Raw genomic sequence first — 17709 nt, 5'->3', positions numbered from 1 at the left:
CCATGCACTAACTGTCCTCTGACGAGAGCACTTCTTCCAGATCCTTCCTATCGAGGTTGAGCATCCGTCTTGGTTTGCCTGATACACCTGTTATCCCCAAATGCTGAGCATGGTCCTTTAAGCATGCCGGTTTAGATGCTATCGTGGGACCAGCCTACTTGTGCTTCACGGCCTTGTGTCTATCAAGTCTGCCCAATCTCATCCCTCACGGAGGACCCTGAACTCCTAAAGTTGTAGAAACAGGACCCAGCCCGTTCTGTCACAAAAACATAAACTCCCCCAAAGATAGGTGATTTGAATATTTTGTTCTCAGTACCGTGTCCCGTAGCTGAAAGTTTTCCTGTGTCCCGTCTGGCCCGCAGTCGGGACAAATGTCCCTCACCCGCCGGTCGTGCAGCCACTTGGACCCACATGAACACACACAGGCTAATATTATTTTTAAACTATGGCCATGGCAGGCTTCTTGTTATCTAGTTCTTGTATCTTAAATTAACCCATTTCTATAAATCTACATTTTGCCATGTGGCTGGTGGCTTACTGGTACCTTTACATCTTGTTTCTTCTTCTGGCCACTAGCAGCGTCTCCTCGGCTCTGTCTTCTACCTCCCCCCCACCTCTCTCTTTAGAATGCCCCTCCTAACCTTACTCTGCCTCACCATTGGCCAAACAGCTTTATTTGTCAAACAATCAGAGCAACATATTTTCACAGCATACATATTTTCACAGCATACAGAAAGACATTCCCCCATCAGTGTCCCAGCATCTGGAGCAGTACCTAGCATGGGGAAGTCCTTCTCTCCTTACCTATCCCCAGCAATCACTGTGGTTAGAATCTGAGTCCCTTCCCACATGAATAGGAGAGGAGTGGAATAGTCCTCAAAATAAGCTAAGTTCTCCTAAAATAAATGGTGCTAAGAAAAAAAAAGAGAGGAAAAAAATTGCCAACCATACATATTTCATCTATGTGTGTTTGTGTGTGTGTCTGTGTGTGTGTCTGTGTGGTGTGTGTGTGTGTGTGTGTGTGTGTGTACACACACATATATATAAAACATTGCAGAACCCAGGTGGTAGTGGAGCATGCCTTTAATCCCAGCACTCAGGAGGCAGAGGCAGGCAAATCTCTGTGAGTTCAAGGCCAGCCTGATCTACAGAGTGAGTTCCAGGAGAGGAGCAAAGCTACACAGAGAAACCCTGTCTTTAAAAACAAAAGACAAAAAAAATAAAAAATAAAAAACACTGCAGGATGCTGAATTTACTAAAAACATTTGTCTAACCCAATACATTGTTCACTGAAAGTGTATTTTTCCACACATTGAGGCTCTGATTCCACATTTTGATAAGCTCTTTGCAATTTTCCCACCCGGTAACTGATTTACTTTGCTTTAATAAGACATATTACTAAAATACTATATATCCCTTAACCATAAATGCTGTTTTCCTCTTTTATTATGTGAAATAACAGTATTTTTCTTCCCTTTATCTATGGTGAATGTTAGGATGTGACAGCTGTATTTGTTTTTCATGATGCATGTGAATGATAGCACCTCACAGCCTGATTTATCCCCTTCTTTCTACTCACAATGATGTCACTACACTACTTCAGCTTGAAAATATGAATACTGAGACAACGGCTGCTTTAACTCCAGAGAATGCTCTGCCCCATCAACCAATAACTTCACTCAAAAGATTAAAAAAAAATAGAGACAGAAAAATAAATATTTCTCAGAGCCATCAAAGCCAAATAAACAAACTGTAATTCCTGAACACCACATCGAATGTGGAGACTGCAAAAAGATTGCTTTGGTTAAGATACAAGACACAGTCACTCCCAAGAAATTAAAATCAGTTAAAGTAAGAATTCTTATGGAGTTGCTGCTACAGTTCTGTTATTGACACAAAAATGGTTCACCCACATTGGCAAATCTGGATAACTTACATAAGGAAAACATAAGCTGAACTAAAATGTTTTGGTTGGTAGATAATGGAATGTTTGGAGGTGGTGTTTTGTTTTGTTTTGTTTTGTTTTGTTTTGAGTTTCACTTTAAAGGGACCTAGAAGATTTTATCTCTGTTTAGAAAATCATGCATGCTAGGCCTGAAGCAGTGATTTATGCTGTGATATAATATGTTTTTGACACAGAAAATACTTGTCAAAATGCTAGATACAAAGGCAGCTATTCTGAGTGTTTAAGGAGAATGGGGAATACCTGGCTCTTGTCAGTCAATAACGTAACTGACATAAATAATGATTGAAAACTGACAGCTACATGATGTGATTTAGAAGTTTCGAGCTCCAACAAATGAAAAGGTGAGAAGTATCAATTTTGCATTTAATGGTAATTTTTATGTAATGTAATTGAACTTCTACTCATTGCAACAAACCTTATAACAATTGTATTAGCAATTAGTGAGTCATGACATAAATAACACCTTTAATTGAGTACTTATTTTTTTAGTATAGTTGCAATTCTGCCTCTAAATTGGGTTCGATTTGGCACTATAGAAGACTAGATTTACTCTTCTATCTTCTGTCTTTTTTGAGTAATTGTATATTTTAAACATACAAAGATAGAAGGGAAAACATGAGGTAATTGATGATGGAGAATTTTAGCTGGTCATGGCCCATGGAAATGATGAACCCTAATTTTGGAAGGTGTGACTTTTCTGGAACCACAAGTAAAGGCAGTATATGTTCATGAAAATAGTGAGAAATGTCTGTTCTAAACGGCCCTGGGAAAATCAAGGCATCACAAAATAGTTTTTCAGGAGACTCTCTTTGACTTGATACTTAACACTTTTTTATTTGTACAAATCAACTACCTGACTCTACTGCAAATTACAGTCTTTGCCACTCCAAGTTTATTTCTGCAGGTTGAAATCTGTGGTGGAATCAGTATGGATGGTTTCCTGTATCCACATAATTGACCCCTGACCTCAAAGCATCTGCCGAGCCAACATTTTAGAGGATCAACTATTGTAAGCCTGTGACTTCATACCAAGGTTTGTTTTATTTTTTTTTATCTTCATTTCAGAGATAAGCTAAAACTATCATCTTCTCAGTTGGGCTATCCTTCCTCAAGCAAAACACAAGCTCAGATTACCATGTGTTGTTTTGTATTTATTTGAATGCCTTACTTGTTTTCTAAAGTATTTTGGCCACCCATTATAAGAATGGGCGCCGGGCGGTGGTGGCGCACGCCTTTAATCCCAGCACTTGGGAGGCAGAGGCAGGTGGATCTCTGTGAGTTCGAGGCCAGCCTGGGCTACCAAGTGAGTTCCAGGAAAGGCGCAAAGCTACACAGAGAAACCCTGTCTCGAAAAACCAAAAAAAAAAAAAAAAAGAATGGGCAATGTGCTCTCATTCAATATTTGCTTCTGAATTCCTATTTTTCCTAGTGTCTTTCCCAAACCTCTTAGTTTGGAGTGGCCATGTAAGGGTGACAGCCAATAGAATGTGAGGGAGCAATGAATGTCACTTCCTGACTTTGTCCACAAGAAATCTTCTCTTTTTTAACCCCCACCCTAATTTTGCATCTGCTGCTGGCATGGAGAAGTCTCTGAGGTCCTAAAGTAAGTAGAACAAGGATCCACTGGGGTCTAGTAGAGTCCATGAATGGATGTGTAAATGATGTGTAGATTCTATGGGTATGAGCAAGGTTGTAGCTAAAGAGTTTCTCTCCAGCTCCAGCCAATCCCCTGCAGTCCTGCAGCCCACTTATAAAATAAACATAGAGACTCTTATATTATTTAAACTGTTTGGCCTAATGGCTCAGGCTTCTTGCTATCTAGTTCTTATATCTTAAATTAACCCATATCTATTAATCTATACCTTGCCACATGGCTCGTGGCTTACCAGTATCTTACATGTTGGTACTCATGACGGCAGCTGGCAGCATCTCCTGACTCAGCCTTCCTGTTCCCAGAATTCTCCTCTCTCTTTGTCCTGCCTATACTTCCTGCCTGGCTACTGGCCAATCAGCACTTTATTTATTAACCATGCAGAACAACACATTCACGGCATAGAGAACATCCCACAGCACAAGGTTAGTAAATTCCTGTCATGTAAAACTGTTAAGATTTGAGATCTCTACACTCCAGCAGCCAGAGTTTACTTCCATAATACACATTCCCTGCTCCTAATCTAGTTTTATAGTGTCAAGAATAAAATTGGTTAAAGTAAGGAAAAACTTGAACTTGTCGTGTAAGAAATCATAAATTGGAATCTGGAGAGATGGTTCCATGCTTAAAATGGTTTCAGAACATGCAGCAAACACGAGGATCTAATTGGCTCCCTAGAACCCATGTAAGGGTCCAGGTGAGTAGTGGAATGCCTGTAATTCCAATGTTAGGGAGGCAGAGACAAGGAACACTCAGAGAAGGCTGGTTAACTAGACTATCCTGCCAGTGAGTTATGGGTTCAATAAAAAGACTTCACCTTGATGAAAAAGGTGGAGAGTCATCAAGGAAAAATCCTACATCAACCTTGGGCCTCTTCAAGCATGTGCACGACAGACAGACAGACAGACAGACACACACACACACACACGTCCATGCACATCGCACACCAATGTAGATGAAAAAGAAAAATTATGAATTGCAATATTGGAGACCTCCAAATGAAAGTGATGAGGAACTCATAGGCCCATGGTTTATAAAGCAGAAATGAAGATATCTGTTTTTGCAATGATTAACTATTGCAGTAGGGGGTTGGTTAAAAGTGATTGTCTTAAGCCATTTCAGGGAAGTAGCTTAAATTTTATGATTGTTTTCTTTGTGGTTCTGAGAGGCATTTATAAGAAATCACCTAAAATCACTTATATTCCACTTACTCAGCCGTGAAGACGAGCTAAATTGTGTTCTCTGCAAGAAAATGGATACAATTGGAGATTATCATATTAAGCAAAATAAGTCCTACTTAGAAAGACAAATATTGCATGTTTTCTCTTACTTCCAGAGCCTAGATTTTTCCTAAAATTATGTATGTGACATAAAAGTAGACGTTAAATTGTCTAGGGGACTGAGGACTCTAAGGGAGGAAGGTGAGGGCTAATAAAGGGAGGTGGGTGGGAGAGACTAAGGCGATCAATGTCCATTGTGTACTTTTGTGAAAATGCCCTCTGAGACCCAGTACTATGTACAATGAATACCCACCAAAAATAAAAAATTTTTTAAAAACCTGCATTCCAAACAAACCTAGGTTATTTTCCATTATGTGAACTAGCTAGTTTTGTCTGCTTGAAAAATTCTCATAACTTGTCTTTGTTTTATTTCTTTATTTTATATTTCATATAATCTTATAATGATCACCATGGATTTAAAAATGACAGTTTGAATGATTGTTCAGGAGGCCTTGCCTCCCTTCTTCCTGCAACCAGGAGGAGATCATACCTACTGATGCTGTGTGCCTCCCACCACGGCATTTTCTGTTTCCCTTGACTGTAACAAAACATCTGAAGATCTAATTAAAATTTCTAAAGATTCCAGGGTGTGTCAGCACAGCCTAGCTATTGCGAGTAGGAAGCTTCCCAACAGCAGGCCCACAAAGAAGGGAGAAACCACAGCTCATCACAAGGAGTCAGAGAATGTTCCAAATGTCAGGGTCAGGCTCACGCTTCTAGCAACTCATTTCCACAGGGTGTCAATGACACTCTCCAAATGGCAAGGGGACTTCTCACCAGGACCCACCTCTCAAAAGTCTCACTTCTCTGCAGGTTTCCCCACCATGATCTTGATGCCCTTGCTCATAGAATTCCTCTTCTCTCTCTTCAACTGGACTCCTGGAGCTTGGCCAGAGGTCTTATCTTCTTGTAGGAGGGAATGGGGGAGGGGGCATTGTGAGGTAGGCTGGAGGGTGGTAGGAGGGAAGAGGGGAATCTGTGATAGGTATGTAAAATGAATTAAAAATTTTTCTTAATAAAAAACCGCATTACAAAAAAGAAGTCTCACTTCTGGACTGGTGGTGGTGGCACATGCATGCCTTTAATTCCAGCTCTTGGGAGGCAGAGGTACAGGGCTCTCTGTCTCTGTGATTTTGAGGCCAGCCTGGTCTACAAAGTGAGTTCCAGGACAGCCAGGACTGTTACACAGAAAAAAAACCTGTCTTGGAGAAAAAAAAAAGTCTCGCTTCTTAACAACAGCATACTAAGGACTCTGTAAGATGTGTAGCTTGGGAACAGCAGGATACAATACATCGGGTCCAGTTTGCTTTGTCCAATGGTAGGTCACCTGGAAGCCTCTACTACGGACGTCATTGTTTGGCTCCAGAGACAATCCTCTGTGAAATCTGAGCCTATGGTACAGATTTATGTTTGGTTTTGCTTTTTTGTTGTTTTGTTTTGTTTTATTAGGGCAGAGATCTTTATTTAATTTGATTGCATTACATTTCTTTTGGGTCCCATCACCCCCACCCCCACCCCACCCCCGCAACGTGCCCTCCCCTTTGGTTTTTCAAAACAGGGTTTCTCAGTGGAGCCCTGGCTGCCCTGGAACTCACTCTGTAGACCAGGCTGACCTCAAACTCACAGAGATCCGCCTGCCTCTGCTTTCCCAGTGCTGGGATTAAAGGCGTGTGCCACCATCGAATAGGGTGCATTACATTTCTAACAATAAGCACAGCCCTGATGTCCTTATGTGTAGACAAGTTTTTATAGCTATGCAAACACAGTCAAGAGAAGACTAAACACAAACTGCCTGGGTTCAAATATCTACTACCTATCTGTCATCTACTAACTGCCTGAGTAAGTTTAACTGTTTTGGGTTGTAGAAGGAAGAAAAATATCCCATGTAATTTTGAAGACTTGTTGAGGCTAGTTAAATTTGATGACTAATAAACACTAGTTTGGGTTGGTACTAGCTTGTAGTAATGGGGCTATCTTTAATATATGGTTAACTTGATTCTATTAATCTGCATTATTTCTAGGAAAATGTAAGAATTGTCTTTAAGACTTTTCCTCCAAATGATGCTCCCTACTGTTTTCCCCTCTTACGGAGCAAATCCAGGTAATTTTTAAAATAGTTATTATTTTTTATCATTAAACTATAAGTACACTGGGTGGTGGCGGCAGCAGTGGTGGCGGTGGTGGCGGCGGCGGCGGCGGCGGCGGCGGCAGCGGTGACGCACGCCTTTAATCCCAGCACTTGGGAGACAGAGCCAGGTGGATCTCTGTGAGTTCGAGGCCAGCCTGGGCTACAGAGCGAGATCCAGGACAGGCACCAAAACTACACACAGAAACCCCGTCTCGAAAAACCAAAAAAAAAAACAAAACAAAACAAAAAACAAACACAAACCAACAAAAGGAAAGAAAAGAAAAAGAATGCTTAAAGCCAACGAAATAAAACATTCCCCTCCTCTGTTCTCATGAATCTCCTGAGCTTTTATTTGTGTCTTATCCATGTAATACAAGTCACAAAAATCATACAAATGATGCCACTATCGTGCCTGTGTCTTCTATTTTTATTTTATGTATGTAAGTTGCCTCTACTTTCTAATTGCTAACAATGTTTCTGTTATTAATCCAAATGAACCCTCAGATCACATTTAACATCAATTGAATTTAAAAGGCAAGAGGCAAAGATGACGTGAATTGTTAGGCCACCATTTGTGTATCTTTTACATGAAAATAACCTTAATTTCTCTGCGTGACTAGGAAAGAAATAAAAAGAATGATTGCTATAAATCAGGGGAAAAAATCATAACTTTCTGGAGGTATAGCAGCTGCTGATTTAAGGTTCACATCCCTGATAACATGATGTTGTTGGGAATAACATCTTTTCACAAAGCGATGAACATAAAAATTACAGGACTTGCTCAACATTTAAATATTTTCTCCATATCACTTACAGAAAAAAAAAAATATTTCTTTTACCCAGGTTTGCTAAACTGTCTTTGAAATATAGAGTATCTAATCAGCAGGCTTTACATAAAATTCAGTGTTTTCTTGCTTCACAAGGCCACTGAAGGCTTATCATACCCCAAACAAAACCAATGGATTAGCCTCACTTTAGAGCAATGGTCAACATTATTATGTACCAGGAGTCCTCACCATTCATAATACACACGGACACTCGAGCAAACACCGAGGATACTATTCATTTCTTTTATTATCAGCTACAAGTAAGTTACTGAAAATAAAATAAAAAAAAAATCAGGTGGCAAACAAAGCAAATGTTGCATTAACTAGGAAAAAAAAATAATAAAAAGCTATCTCCAAAATGGAATCTTGAAGATGTGCAAAATAAGTTAAGTTTGCCAGCACTTAGCAACTCAAGCGGTGTTTTTATTTATGCAAAGCTGGTGTGTGTTGTGATGCATATTTTGGCACTGCTGACTCACAAACTATACTGCATTATGCTGAGGTTATGTGTTTCTTATTTATCTGGAAAATACAGACAGAGTCATCCATTAAATACCAAGAACAATGCCAAATAGTAACCTTGTCTCTTTACTCCTCCACAAAATTAAATCTGTTTCCTTTCTTCTGTGATGGTCCCTTAACCCAAGAAATAGAGCCCCATTTCCTTCCTCTTTTTCAGGTTTTCCTCTTTAAATGGTTCTGTCATTTATTTGATGCTATTCTACAATGTCACTGCACCCCATTTAGCTCTAGTTCTCTAGCATTTCCAGCTACTTTTTCTTTGAATGTTCAGACAAAATGATTTGCTTCTCTATGCCACATAATGCAGGAAAATCCAGACCCCCTCTATGTTCTTTTGAGAAGTAGCAAAGAGGTGCCTCCTGTCCTGAAGCCCTCTCATTTTTTGAGTTAATTCTTAATCCCTAACAGTAGTTTTCCCTTCCGGCTACCTACTACCTTCTCTCAGCATCATTTCATTCTCAATTGGGCGCCACAAATGGTTCATTGCCACCAAGAGTCTCTGTCAAAGGTCTTGTAAACAACAGAGTCATGGAAAACAGAACGTGACTTTGAGCTTAAAATTGAATATCACTTCTGTGGTAGTTTAAATAGGTCTGGCCCCCATAGACTCGTGTATTTGAATGCTTGGCCAATAGGGAGTAGTCCTATTAAGAGGTGTGGCCTTGTTGGAAGAAGTGCGTCACTGCAGGGGCAGGCTTTGAGGTCTCATACCTGCTCAAGCTACACCCCGTACACAGTGGCTTCTACTGCCTGTGGCTCAAGATGTAGAACTCTCAGCTCCTTCTCCAGCGCCATGCCTGCCTGCATGCCGCCATGAAGTTAATGGACTAAACCTCTAAAACTGTAAGCCAGCCCCAGTTAAATGTTTTCCTTTATAGGAGCTGCCATGGTCATGGTGTCTCTTCACAGCAATGAAATCCTAACAAAGACAACCTCTTTACTCCTTCATTCATTCCACAGAAATTTTCTGCATTTGCCACGTGCAGAAGTTGGTGAAGGTCAAAAAGACACGGTAGTGAACAAAATAGATAAAGCCCTTTTCTCTTTATAGAGCTTACAATCTAATTATGTTGGCAAGGCAACAATAAAAGGGGGTAACGAAGCACTATTTTTTACTGGATCTAAGGCTGTTCTCCATGAGATGGAATGTTGCTGGAGGGCTTCTCTCCAGGTTCCACCAAGCCCCACAGACCCACAATCCACGTATAAAATAATCACTTGGACGCTTATAATACTTATAAACTGTATGGCCGTGGCAGGCTTCTTGCTAACTGTTCCTTTATCTTAAATTAACCCATTTTTATAAATCTATACCTTGCCACGTGGCTGGTGGCTTACCGGCGTCTTTACATGCTGCTTGTCCTGGCGGTGGCTGCAGTGTCTCTCCCCCCTTCTTCCTGTTTCCCCAATTCTCCTCTCTCCTTGTCTCGCCTATACTTCCTGTCTGGTCACTGGCCATCAGTGTTTTTATATAGAGCAATATCCACAGCAATGGAATCCATATGTGACACTACTAAACTGGCCTAGAACCTGAGACTAGATGGGTTATTGGCCAAGGAGACAACTTGCTACTACTCTGCTAATGAAACTTAGCAATTTAATGACTCTTAATGACATATAGATCAGTGCCTTGCTCAGCCCTCATCAGAGAAGCTTCTTCCTGCAGTAGATGGGGATTGACACAGAGACCCACAACTGGACAGTGTGCAGGGTGAGAGATTTTAGAGCACTCAATCGAAAGTGGAATGACTTCCTCAAAGCTCTCCCCTCCAGCCTTGAGGCTCAGGGATCTATTTGGGAGAGATGGAAAGATTGTGAGACCCAATTATGACGGATGACTCCAAAGAAACCTTGTCTTCCAGATATGCGGTACTGATGCACATATAAACTCACCAAGACTAGCAGCATGTACAAGGCCTGCACAGGTTCAAGCCAGACAGGTTGCCAGCACTGAGAGAGGGAAGCAGACACAGGCTCCCACACCTAACCAAGAAGCTATATGCAATTGATACCTGCTGGCAAAAGAAAAAAATAAACATCAGTTTTCTACAATGGAGTATCACTAGTTGTATCAACCACACTTCAGGGTAAGCCCATGTGCTGTGGATATTGCTCTGTATAAATAAAATGCTGATTGGCCAGTAGCGAGGCAGGAAGTATAGGCAGGACAAGCAGAGAAGAGAATTCTGGGAACAGGAAGGTTGAGTAGAGAGACGCTGCCATGAGTACCAACATGTAAGATACTGGTAAGCCACGAGCCATGTGGCAAGGTATAGATTTATAGAAATGGGTTAATTTAAGATGTAAGAACAGCTAGGAAGAAGCCTGAGTCATTAGGCCAAACAGTTTAAATAATATAAGTGTCTGTGTGTTTATTTTATACATGGGCTGTCCAAATGCCGGGGCTTGGCGGGACCGGGAGAGAAAACTCAAGCTTCTGCTCAGGAGTAGTTAGTTAGCCAACATACACCAAAACTCCATGGATTTTTTGATTTGTTTTTGTTTTTGTTTTTGTTTTGTTTGTTTGTTTGTTTGGTGAGTATTTTGTGTCATTTTGCTTTGTTTTAGGTTTTTTTTTTGTCTCACTGGTTGTTTGCTCTGATTTTATTTTTTGATGTGTGTGTGTGTGTGTGTGTGTGTGTGTGTGTGTGTGTGTTGAGATGGAAGAGAGAAAGAAAGAACATTAAGTTGGGTGGGTAAGAAGGTAGGAAGGATCTGGGAGGAATTGGAGAAAGGGGAAAAAATGACCAAAATATTTTGTATGGAAAAAAAATTTAATTAAAAAGAAGAAATGAGACAAATGTGTGAGTTGGAAAGGAATGATTAAGAAAAATGAGTCAGTGACAGCAAAGGGCCTCTGCAGGGAGGGAGAGGTCAACTTTAAGTAGGGAAATGGGTGGGTGGAGAACGGGTGGTTCCTTGTTATTAGGGATTCAAAGCACAAAGCAGCTAAGGGAGAAAGCCAAGGGACACATTTGGATAGAGTGGCCTTGGCAGGGGGTACAGCCAATGCAAAGGCCAGAGACCAGAGCCTGCCTGGAATGTCAGTTGTAATAAGGTGGATGCAAGACTCAGTACCTCATTTCTCAATGATGGAGTATTTCTGTAGTTTCCATAATCTTGGTACTTTGTTATAGGAACCTCACTGAATAGAAAGACACTGCCCTTCCCCAGTCTAATCAGTTCTTCAATAGAGTAAGGACTCACTTATGACTCACTCTCATCCTCTGGGAATTTTCCATATGCAAACTAAGGAACTGAACAGTCCACACACTCAATGCTGACCCACTGGTCTGGAAGAGCTTTTCTCATAATTACCCCCAGGGCCATGTGATGGACCAAAGACCTACCTCCATGGTCTGACCGCCTGCTGACATCATTCACAAGATCCAGTCCAAAGCCCGTGCATCTACTTATCTGCCTGTCCATTCTATTGTAGCAATTACAACAATGACGATTTCACCCTTGCTTTCTGTTTGCTTTGTGTGGGACCCCCAACACCTTCCTTCATATCCCTACGTGGCCTAGCATGAGTAACCAACTGTTTTACCAAGGCAGCCATGCTCCCCTGCAAACAGTGTGTTCACTAAAGACATGGCCAAATACAACTGAATACACACTTCCAGACCTACTACTCAAGGAAATGTGTAGTACTGACAGGAGTAAGCACCTGCAGATCACAACGATCTGGTTTTCTTGGAGGTTCCAATGCTGTACATTATCTAGACTAAGAAACTCTTCAGTCTGATTTGATTAGACAGGAGAGAGAAGAAGCTAAGAAACAGATGGTTTCATGGGCTACCCTTATCTCTGGCTGGGAACAGATTGAGTCACCTACAAAAGACCAATCTATAAGAGAACTTTCATCAAAGCCAGGCAGGGTGATGAATGCCTATAGTCCCAGCATTTTGGAGGTGGAGGCAAGAGAATCAGAAGTTATATTGCAAGTCTGAAGCCACTCAAGGTGACACGGAATTCTATCTCAAAAAAAAAAAACTTTCTCATCAAAGTTACAATTTTCCACAAGTGGGTGGAATAGGAGACTTCCTTGAGCAATATATATAAAAATATATATTTATATATATATAAACAGTACATAATGCATTTTACAGTCTTGAAAACTGACAGAATACATTAGACTGTGGTAACTGCATGATTTGAATGGGAAGCAAATAAATCCTAGAAGACACAGAAGCTTGATCTCAAATATTATAACCATCACAATACCAAGTGAAGATTTAAATGTCCCTTTTGACTGCTTTACATATTTGTTAATGGTTTTCATTTTAATTTCCAGCCTTGTCTTTCCTTGTCAATAGGTATGTATTTTTAAATATTGTAAATTTGTTTTGCAGAAGAGAGTCTATGCTCTTATTTTTTCTTGAAAAGAATATTTTTTCATAAAATATATTCTGACCATGGTTTCCCCTCCCTCATCTTCTCCCAGACCCTTCCCACTTCTCCATCCATCCAAGTCCATGACTTCTTTCTCTCTCTCTCTTTAGAAAACAAATAGGCAAGGCAAGCAACAACAACAAAACCAAAACCAAGAAAAGAAATAAAAGAAAAAGCCCAAGAAACACACACACACACACACACACACACACACACACACACACACACACACACACACCACATGTGAGTGCACACATAAACAGAACACAAAATCTGAAGCCAGAACTCATAATACACAACTTTAAGCTCTTAATCAGCTAAATATCTTCCCCATGTGTGAATTCATTGTACAGAATAATGGGTTCTAAATTCCAAATGCTGATGAATGTCCAAACTCTCAAAACGATGCCATCGTTTCTATTATCTGCTTTGCTTTCACAATTTATGTTAATTTATAGTCAATTTCAATTATTACATAGCACGGCGAAAACAAAATCATGGCTCATTTTAGCAGTATTGGGAACTGGGAAATGGCTCAGTTGGTAAAAGTACTTGCTATAATCATGAGGTTCCAAGTCTGATCCCTAAAACCTGCATTAAAAAGAAAATGGGGTTGCCGGGCGTTGGTGGCGCACGCCTTTAATCCCAGCACTCGGGAGGCAGAGCCAGGTGGATCTCTGTGAGTTCGAGGCCAGCCTGGGCTACCAAGTGAGCTCCAGGAAAGGCGCAAAGCTACACAGAGAAACCCTGTCTCGAAAAACCAAAAAATAAATAAATAAATAAATAAATAAATAAAATAAATAAATAAATAAATAAATAAATAAATAAATAAATAAAAAGAAAATGGGCACTGTGGTAGGTGTATAGCCCTAGCATTGGGGAAGCTGAGACAAGTGGCTGCCGAGGTCTTGTTGGTCAACCAGCCTTACCTAATAAGCAAGCCTCGAGTCCCTGTAAGAGACACTGTCTCGGAAGGCAAGGTGGATGGCTCCTGAGGAACAGTGCCCAAAGGGGACCTCTGACCTCCACACTCCTGCACACACGTGCATGCAGATAAATAAATACAGACTCATATACACAAGAACAACAACAAAAATTTATATTACTAAAGGGGAAAGACTACAGAGTGGGCTAGTCCACTACCATATTTTCTGGTTTACCAACTTTGGCATTTTGTAAGGCACAACCAAAATTTTTAAGCATGTTTAATGGAGGTGTAGAATTTCACATTAAGGAGGATAAAGAGAAAATGTATTGGTGTGCCCTTCCTTTGAGGAAGCCCTGAGATCCTTCGTCAAGCTTCTTTCAGCGTGTCTGCTTGCAATCTCAGGAGAGAGGCTCTGGATTTGTTGAAATATTGGCATATCACAGCACCGTAAGATCTTACCATTTAGTGGCAGCTATTACAGATTGTAGCCATTGACCCTGAATGAGATATATTTTGGGCATGCAGCACAACAATTCAGTCCTGTCTACAGCTTCTATTTAACAGTGTGAATTTCCATATTGCAAACTGGATACGATGGGATTGACAAATTAGAAAACATGTTTTGCAAAGCACAGATTATTGGTTATATCAGGATCAGGTCGAGTTGCCAACGCATTCATGTAAGAAATAAATAGAAGCAACTGTTGCAACAGCTGCTTTCCTTATCGTAACAGAGGTAATAAGGATGTTAAGAATATATGAAAGTGCTAGGCTAATGGCAGAGTTGATGGTGATGAGAAAAAAAAAAGGATCAGTATTAATGACAAAATTGTAGATAGACTCTTAGGCGATATTTTCTACAGAAGTAGCATTTTATTTCCACAATTTTTTTTTTTAAACTTGAAGTTTGTTGTTGTTGCTTTCAAATAAAACTCATAGGCACCAAAGTTTTTAAAACGTCTCCCAATAACTTAAGGATTTTCTCCAGGACCACATCAGTGCTTTTGTAAGGGGTAAAGGCAGTCTCTACCTGCAGACTAGACTTGGTTAGCACAGCTACAAACTGACAAGATGGTGGCAAAATATTGTTTCCCTTGGCTCTTAAAATGAATGCCGAGCCTTAGTATTTGAGAGCCAGTTGTGTTCTGTAACACTTCCTAACATCTTGTACACAGTCCTTTAGCACTCACACCCCCGGGAGGCCAGCTCTGCCCCCGGTACCCACTCAGTTTTTCTCCTCCCTTTCACTCACTCAGCTTACGTAGTGACTAAGCCTCCTCTTCGCCTTTTTAAAGTTTATAAGCTTATTTCAGCCTACGTGCTGGTGTAAATAGTTAAGCCAGATTTAATTAAAATATTAAGTAAGCTTCCATAAGGCATAAAGAGAATGATTTAGTAAAGGCCAGACATATTATATCTACCAAATTCCCTCCACCCACTTTGTGCTATGGTCAGAGGAATGCAAGTACATATGCCTAACATCATCTGTTCTGCATAAACTCACACTGCTCATCACCAGGCTTTCACTGTGCCCTTGGTACATACATAATACTTTTTCTCTTCATTTCCACACTGTTTATTTCACTAAGAACTGAAGATGGTAATGGCCAGGAGGACTGCCTTCTTTACAAAGTATTTTTAACTTCTTTATTGTTCCCATTGTTTTTGAGATGCCTTCGTTATTCCAATCCCAAGAAATATTTCCCAGTAGGAACATAAACTCAGTGGGTAATTTTCCCAGCAACTGAAGGTGCTTTATTTAAACCAAATGCGCTTAATTGCTGTGCTCTGTGCATTCATTTTTAGCTGAAGTTCAAATAGCTTATTGACATTGTCATTAATCTTAGGTACCATTCTCATCTTTTCAGTTAATTACTCTCTGATAGAATCATAAGAAAAATCTGTAATTCTGAGTCATGGTGCCAGTTTGATCAGAGGTTATGTTTGTCTGTCATCCATTGTTGAGTACTTTTAAATACTTTATACTAGCTCCATGACATATTCAATTAGGCTAGCATTAGCATACTTAAGCAATGATTCTATTTGTCACATTAGGACACTCCATGACAGTCAGTCAAAGAATTACTAGTCAACCTCTAAAACTCACAAGTCAGCAATGAGGGTCACATTTGTTTATTTTATATGATGAGCTAAAGACCATGACTCAAATCTGTACTAATCAAAAGTAAATTTTGTTGTATTAATAGAACCTACTTATGGTGATATTTTATTTGTACTGAAATGTGATTTTATTTGTATGTTAATAAATAAAGTTGCCTGGGGGTCAGAGCTAATAGCAAGCTATAGCAGAGCTGGGCGTTCATGGAGCACGCCTTTAATCCCATCACTTGGAAGGCAGAGCTAGGTAGATCTCTGTGTGTTCAAGGATACAGCCAGCATTGGAGACATACACCTTTAATCTCAATACCATAGAAGACCTGGAAGTCTCTACAGACAGGCAGTGATGAGGCAGTCATGTGTTTGGGTTTACAACCAATGAGAAGGCAGAACAGAAAGTCTATATAAAGACAAACAGACAGGAAGTAGGTCTCTTTTAGAGAGGTCTCTTGGCTAAAGAGGCTAGCTGCAGCAGGTGGGTAAGGCTCTTAGCTCTGATCTCTTGGCTTTCTTCTTTGCATTGGTTCTGTGTTTCTTATTTAATAAGAGGTTGGTTACATCTACACCTACTTACTAAGGTAATTATTTGTCAATTCAAGTATACTGCAGATAAAGCTAATTGGCCCTATTTTGATGAGTTTCCACAGAATAAAAAGAGTTAAGTCCACACTTTTAGGTAGGGAGGAGTTGGAAAGGAGTGAGGCTTGGAGCAGCAAAACAGTAAGACTAATTCCTGTAGAATCTGCAAGAAAGGAAACTGGGAAGGTAGGCATACACATGTATTCAGTTTCTCCTCATGCCCTCCCACCAAAAAAAAAGAACGAAAAGAAAAAAGAAATAGAAAAATGTGTTAGGAATTCTACTTTTCCTTGTGGCTTCAAATTAAGTCTATCTCTGCACTCCCACTTACCATGTTCAGCCATGACAGTTTTCAGAATGACTCCTTCCTATTCTTAGAACTTTAGGAAGACCCTGAAGCTCACAAAAACCTAAAGACATTAAGGAGAGATGCTGGCCAGAATTGTGGTATTCATCACAGCCAGAACCCACTTCATAGAGAGATCCACTTCATGTCCATTCCTTCAGTGGTCAGAGCCACAAAATAAATGGACATTTTCTTTTTTTCCTTTTATTGAAAATGGATTCTTTTTGCATACAATATATTCTGATTACAGTTTCCCTTCCCTCTACTCTTCCCAGTTTCTCCCTACATCCCCTCCCCTCCAGATCCATTCCCTTTCTATCTCTTATTAGAAAACAAAACACATGTCTAAGAGATAATAATCAGATATGGCAAAATAAAATATAACAAGACAAAGCAAAATCTATCATATCAAAGTTGAACAAAGCAAACCACCAGGAGGGAAAGAGTCCTAAGAGCAGGCACAATAATCAGAGACCTACTTGTTCTCACACTCGGGAGTCCCATAAAAATACTAATCTAAAACCTATAATACATAGGCAGAGGACCTAGTGCAGACCTGAGTAGGCCCTGTGCTTCCTGCTTCAGTCTCTGTGAGCTCACATGCATTTTGCTTAGTTAATGCAGAGGGCCTTGTTCTCCTGGTGTCCTCTATCCTCTCTCTTACACTCATTCTACTTCCTCTTCTGTGGGATTCCTGAGCTCTGAGGGAAGGGATTTGATGGAGACATCCCATTTAGATTCTCTTTCCTTGTAAAGTCTGACTGTGGGTTTCTGTGTTTGTTCCTGTATTGCCAGAGGAAGCTTCTCTGATCATGATTGAATAAAGCACTGATCTATAAGTACTGTAGAATACCAGTAGGAGTCACTTATCAATACTGTTTTTTTTTTTTTTTTTTTTTTTTTTTTAGATCAGTCATGTTTGGTTTTAGTCTAGGTCTCTGGGCTATCTAGTCTCTGGTTCTTGGTCCC

At 40.2% G+C, this 17709-nt stretch overlaps 1 long non-coding RNA gene across 3 annotated transcripts in view; it reads left to right on the top strand.

The window, feature by feature from the left end:
* Positions 1-7039, top strand: part of LOC114699049 — a 46054-nt gene extending 39015 nt beyond the window's left edge. For 2 of the 3 annotated variants that reach the window (XR_003735450.1, XR_003735449.2), the window contains 2 exons: positions 2140-2999; positions 6919-7039. This is a non-coding gene — a long non-coding RNA (uncharacterized LOC114699049). The remainder of the gene's footprint in view (positions 1-2139; positions 3000-6918) is intronic. The other variant, XR_005089425.1, reaches the window with a different exon arrangement.
* The last annotated feature ends 10670 nt before the right edge of the window (positions 7040-17709 follow it).

Source organism: Peromyscus leucopus, chromosome 18, assembly GCF_004664715.2.
Source record: "Peromyscus leucopus breed LL Stock chromosome 18, UCI_PerLeu_2.1, whole genome shotgun sequence".
NCBI classification, from domain to species: Eukaryota; Metazoa; Chordata; class Mammalia; order Rodentia; family Cricetidae; genus Peromyscus; species Peromyscus leucopus.
Note: the sequence above shows the minus strand (reverse complement) of the source record. Positions and strands in the feature narration are given on the sequence as shown.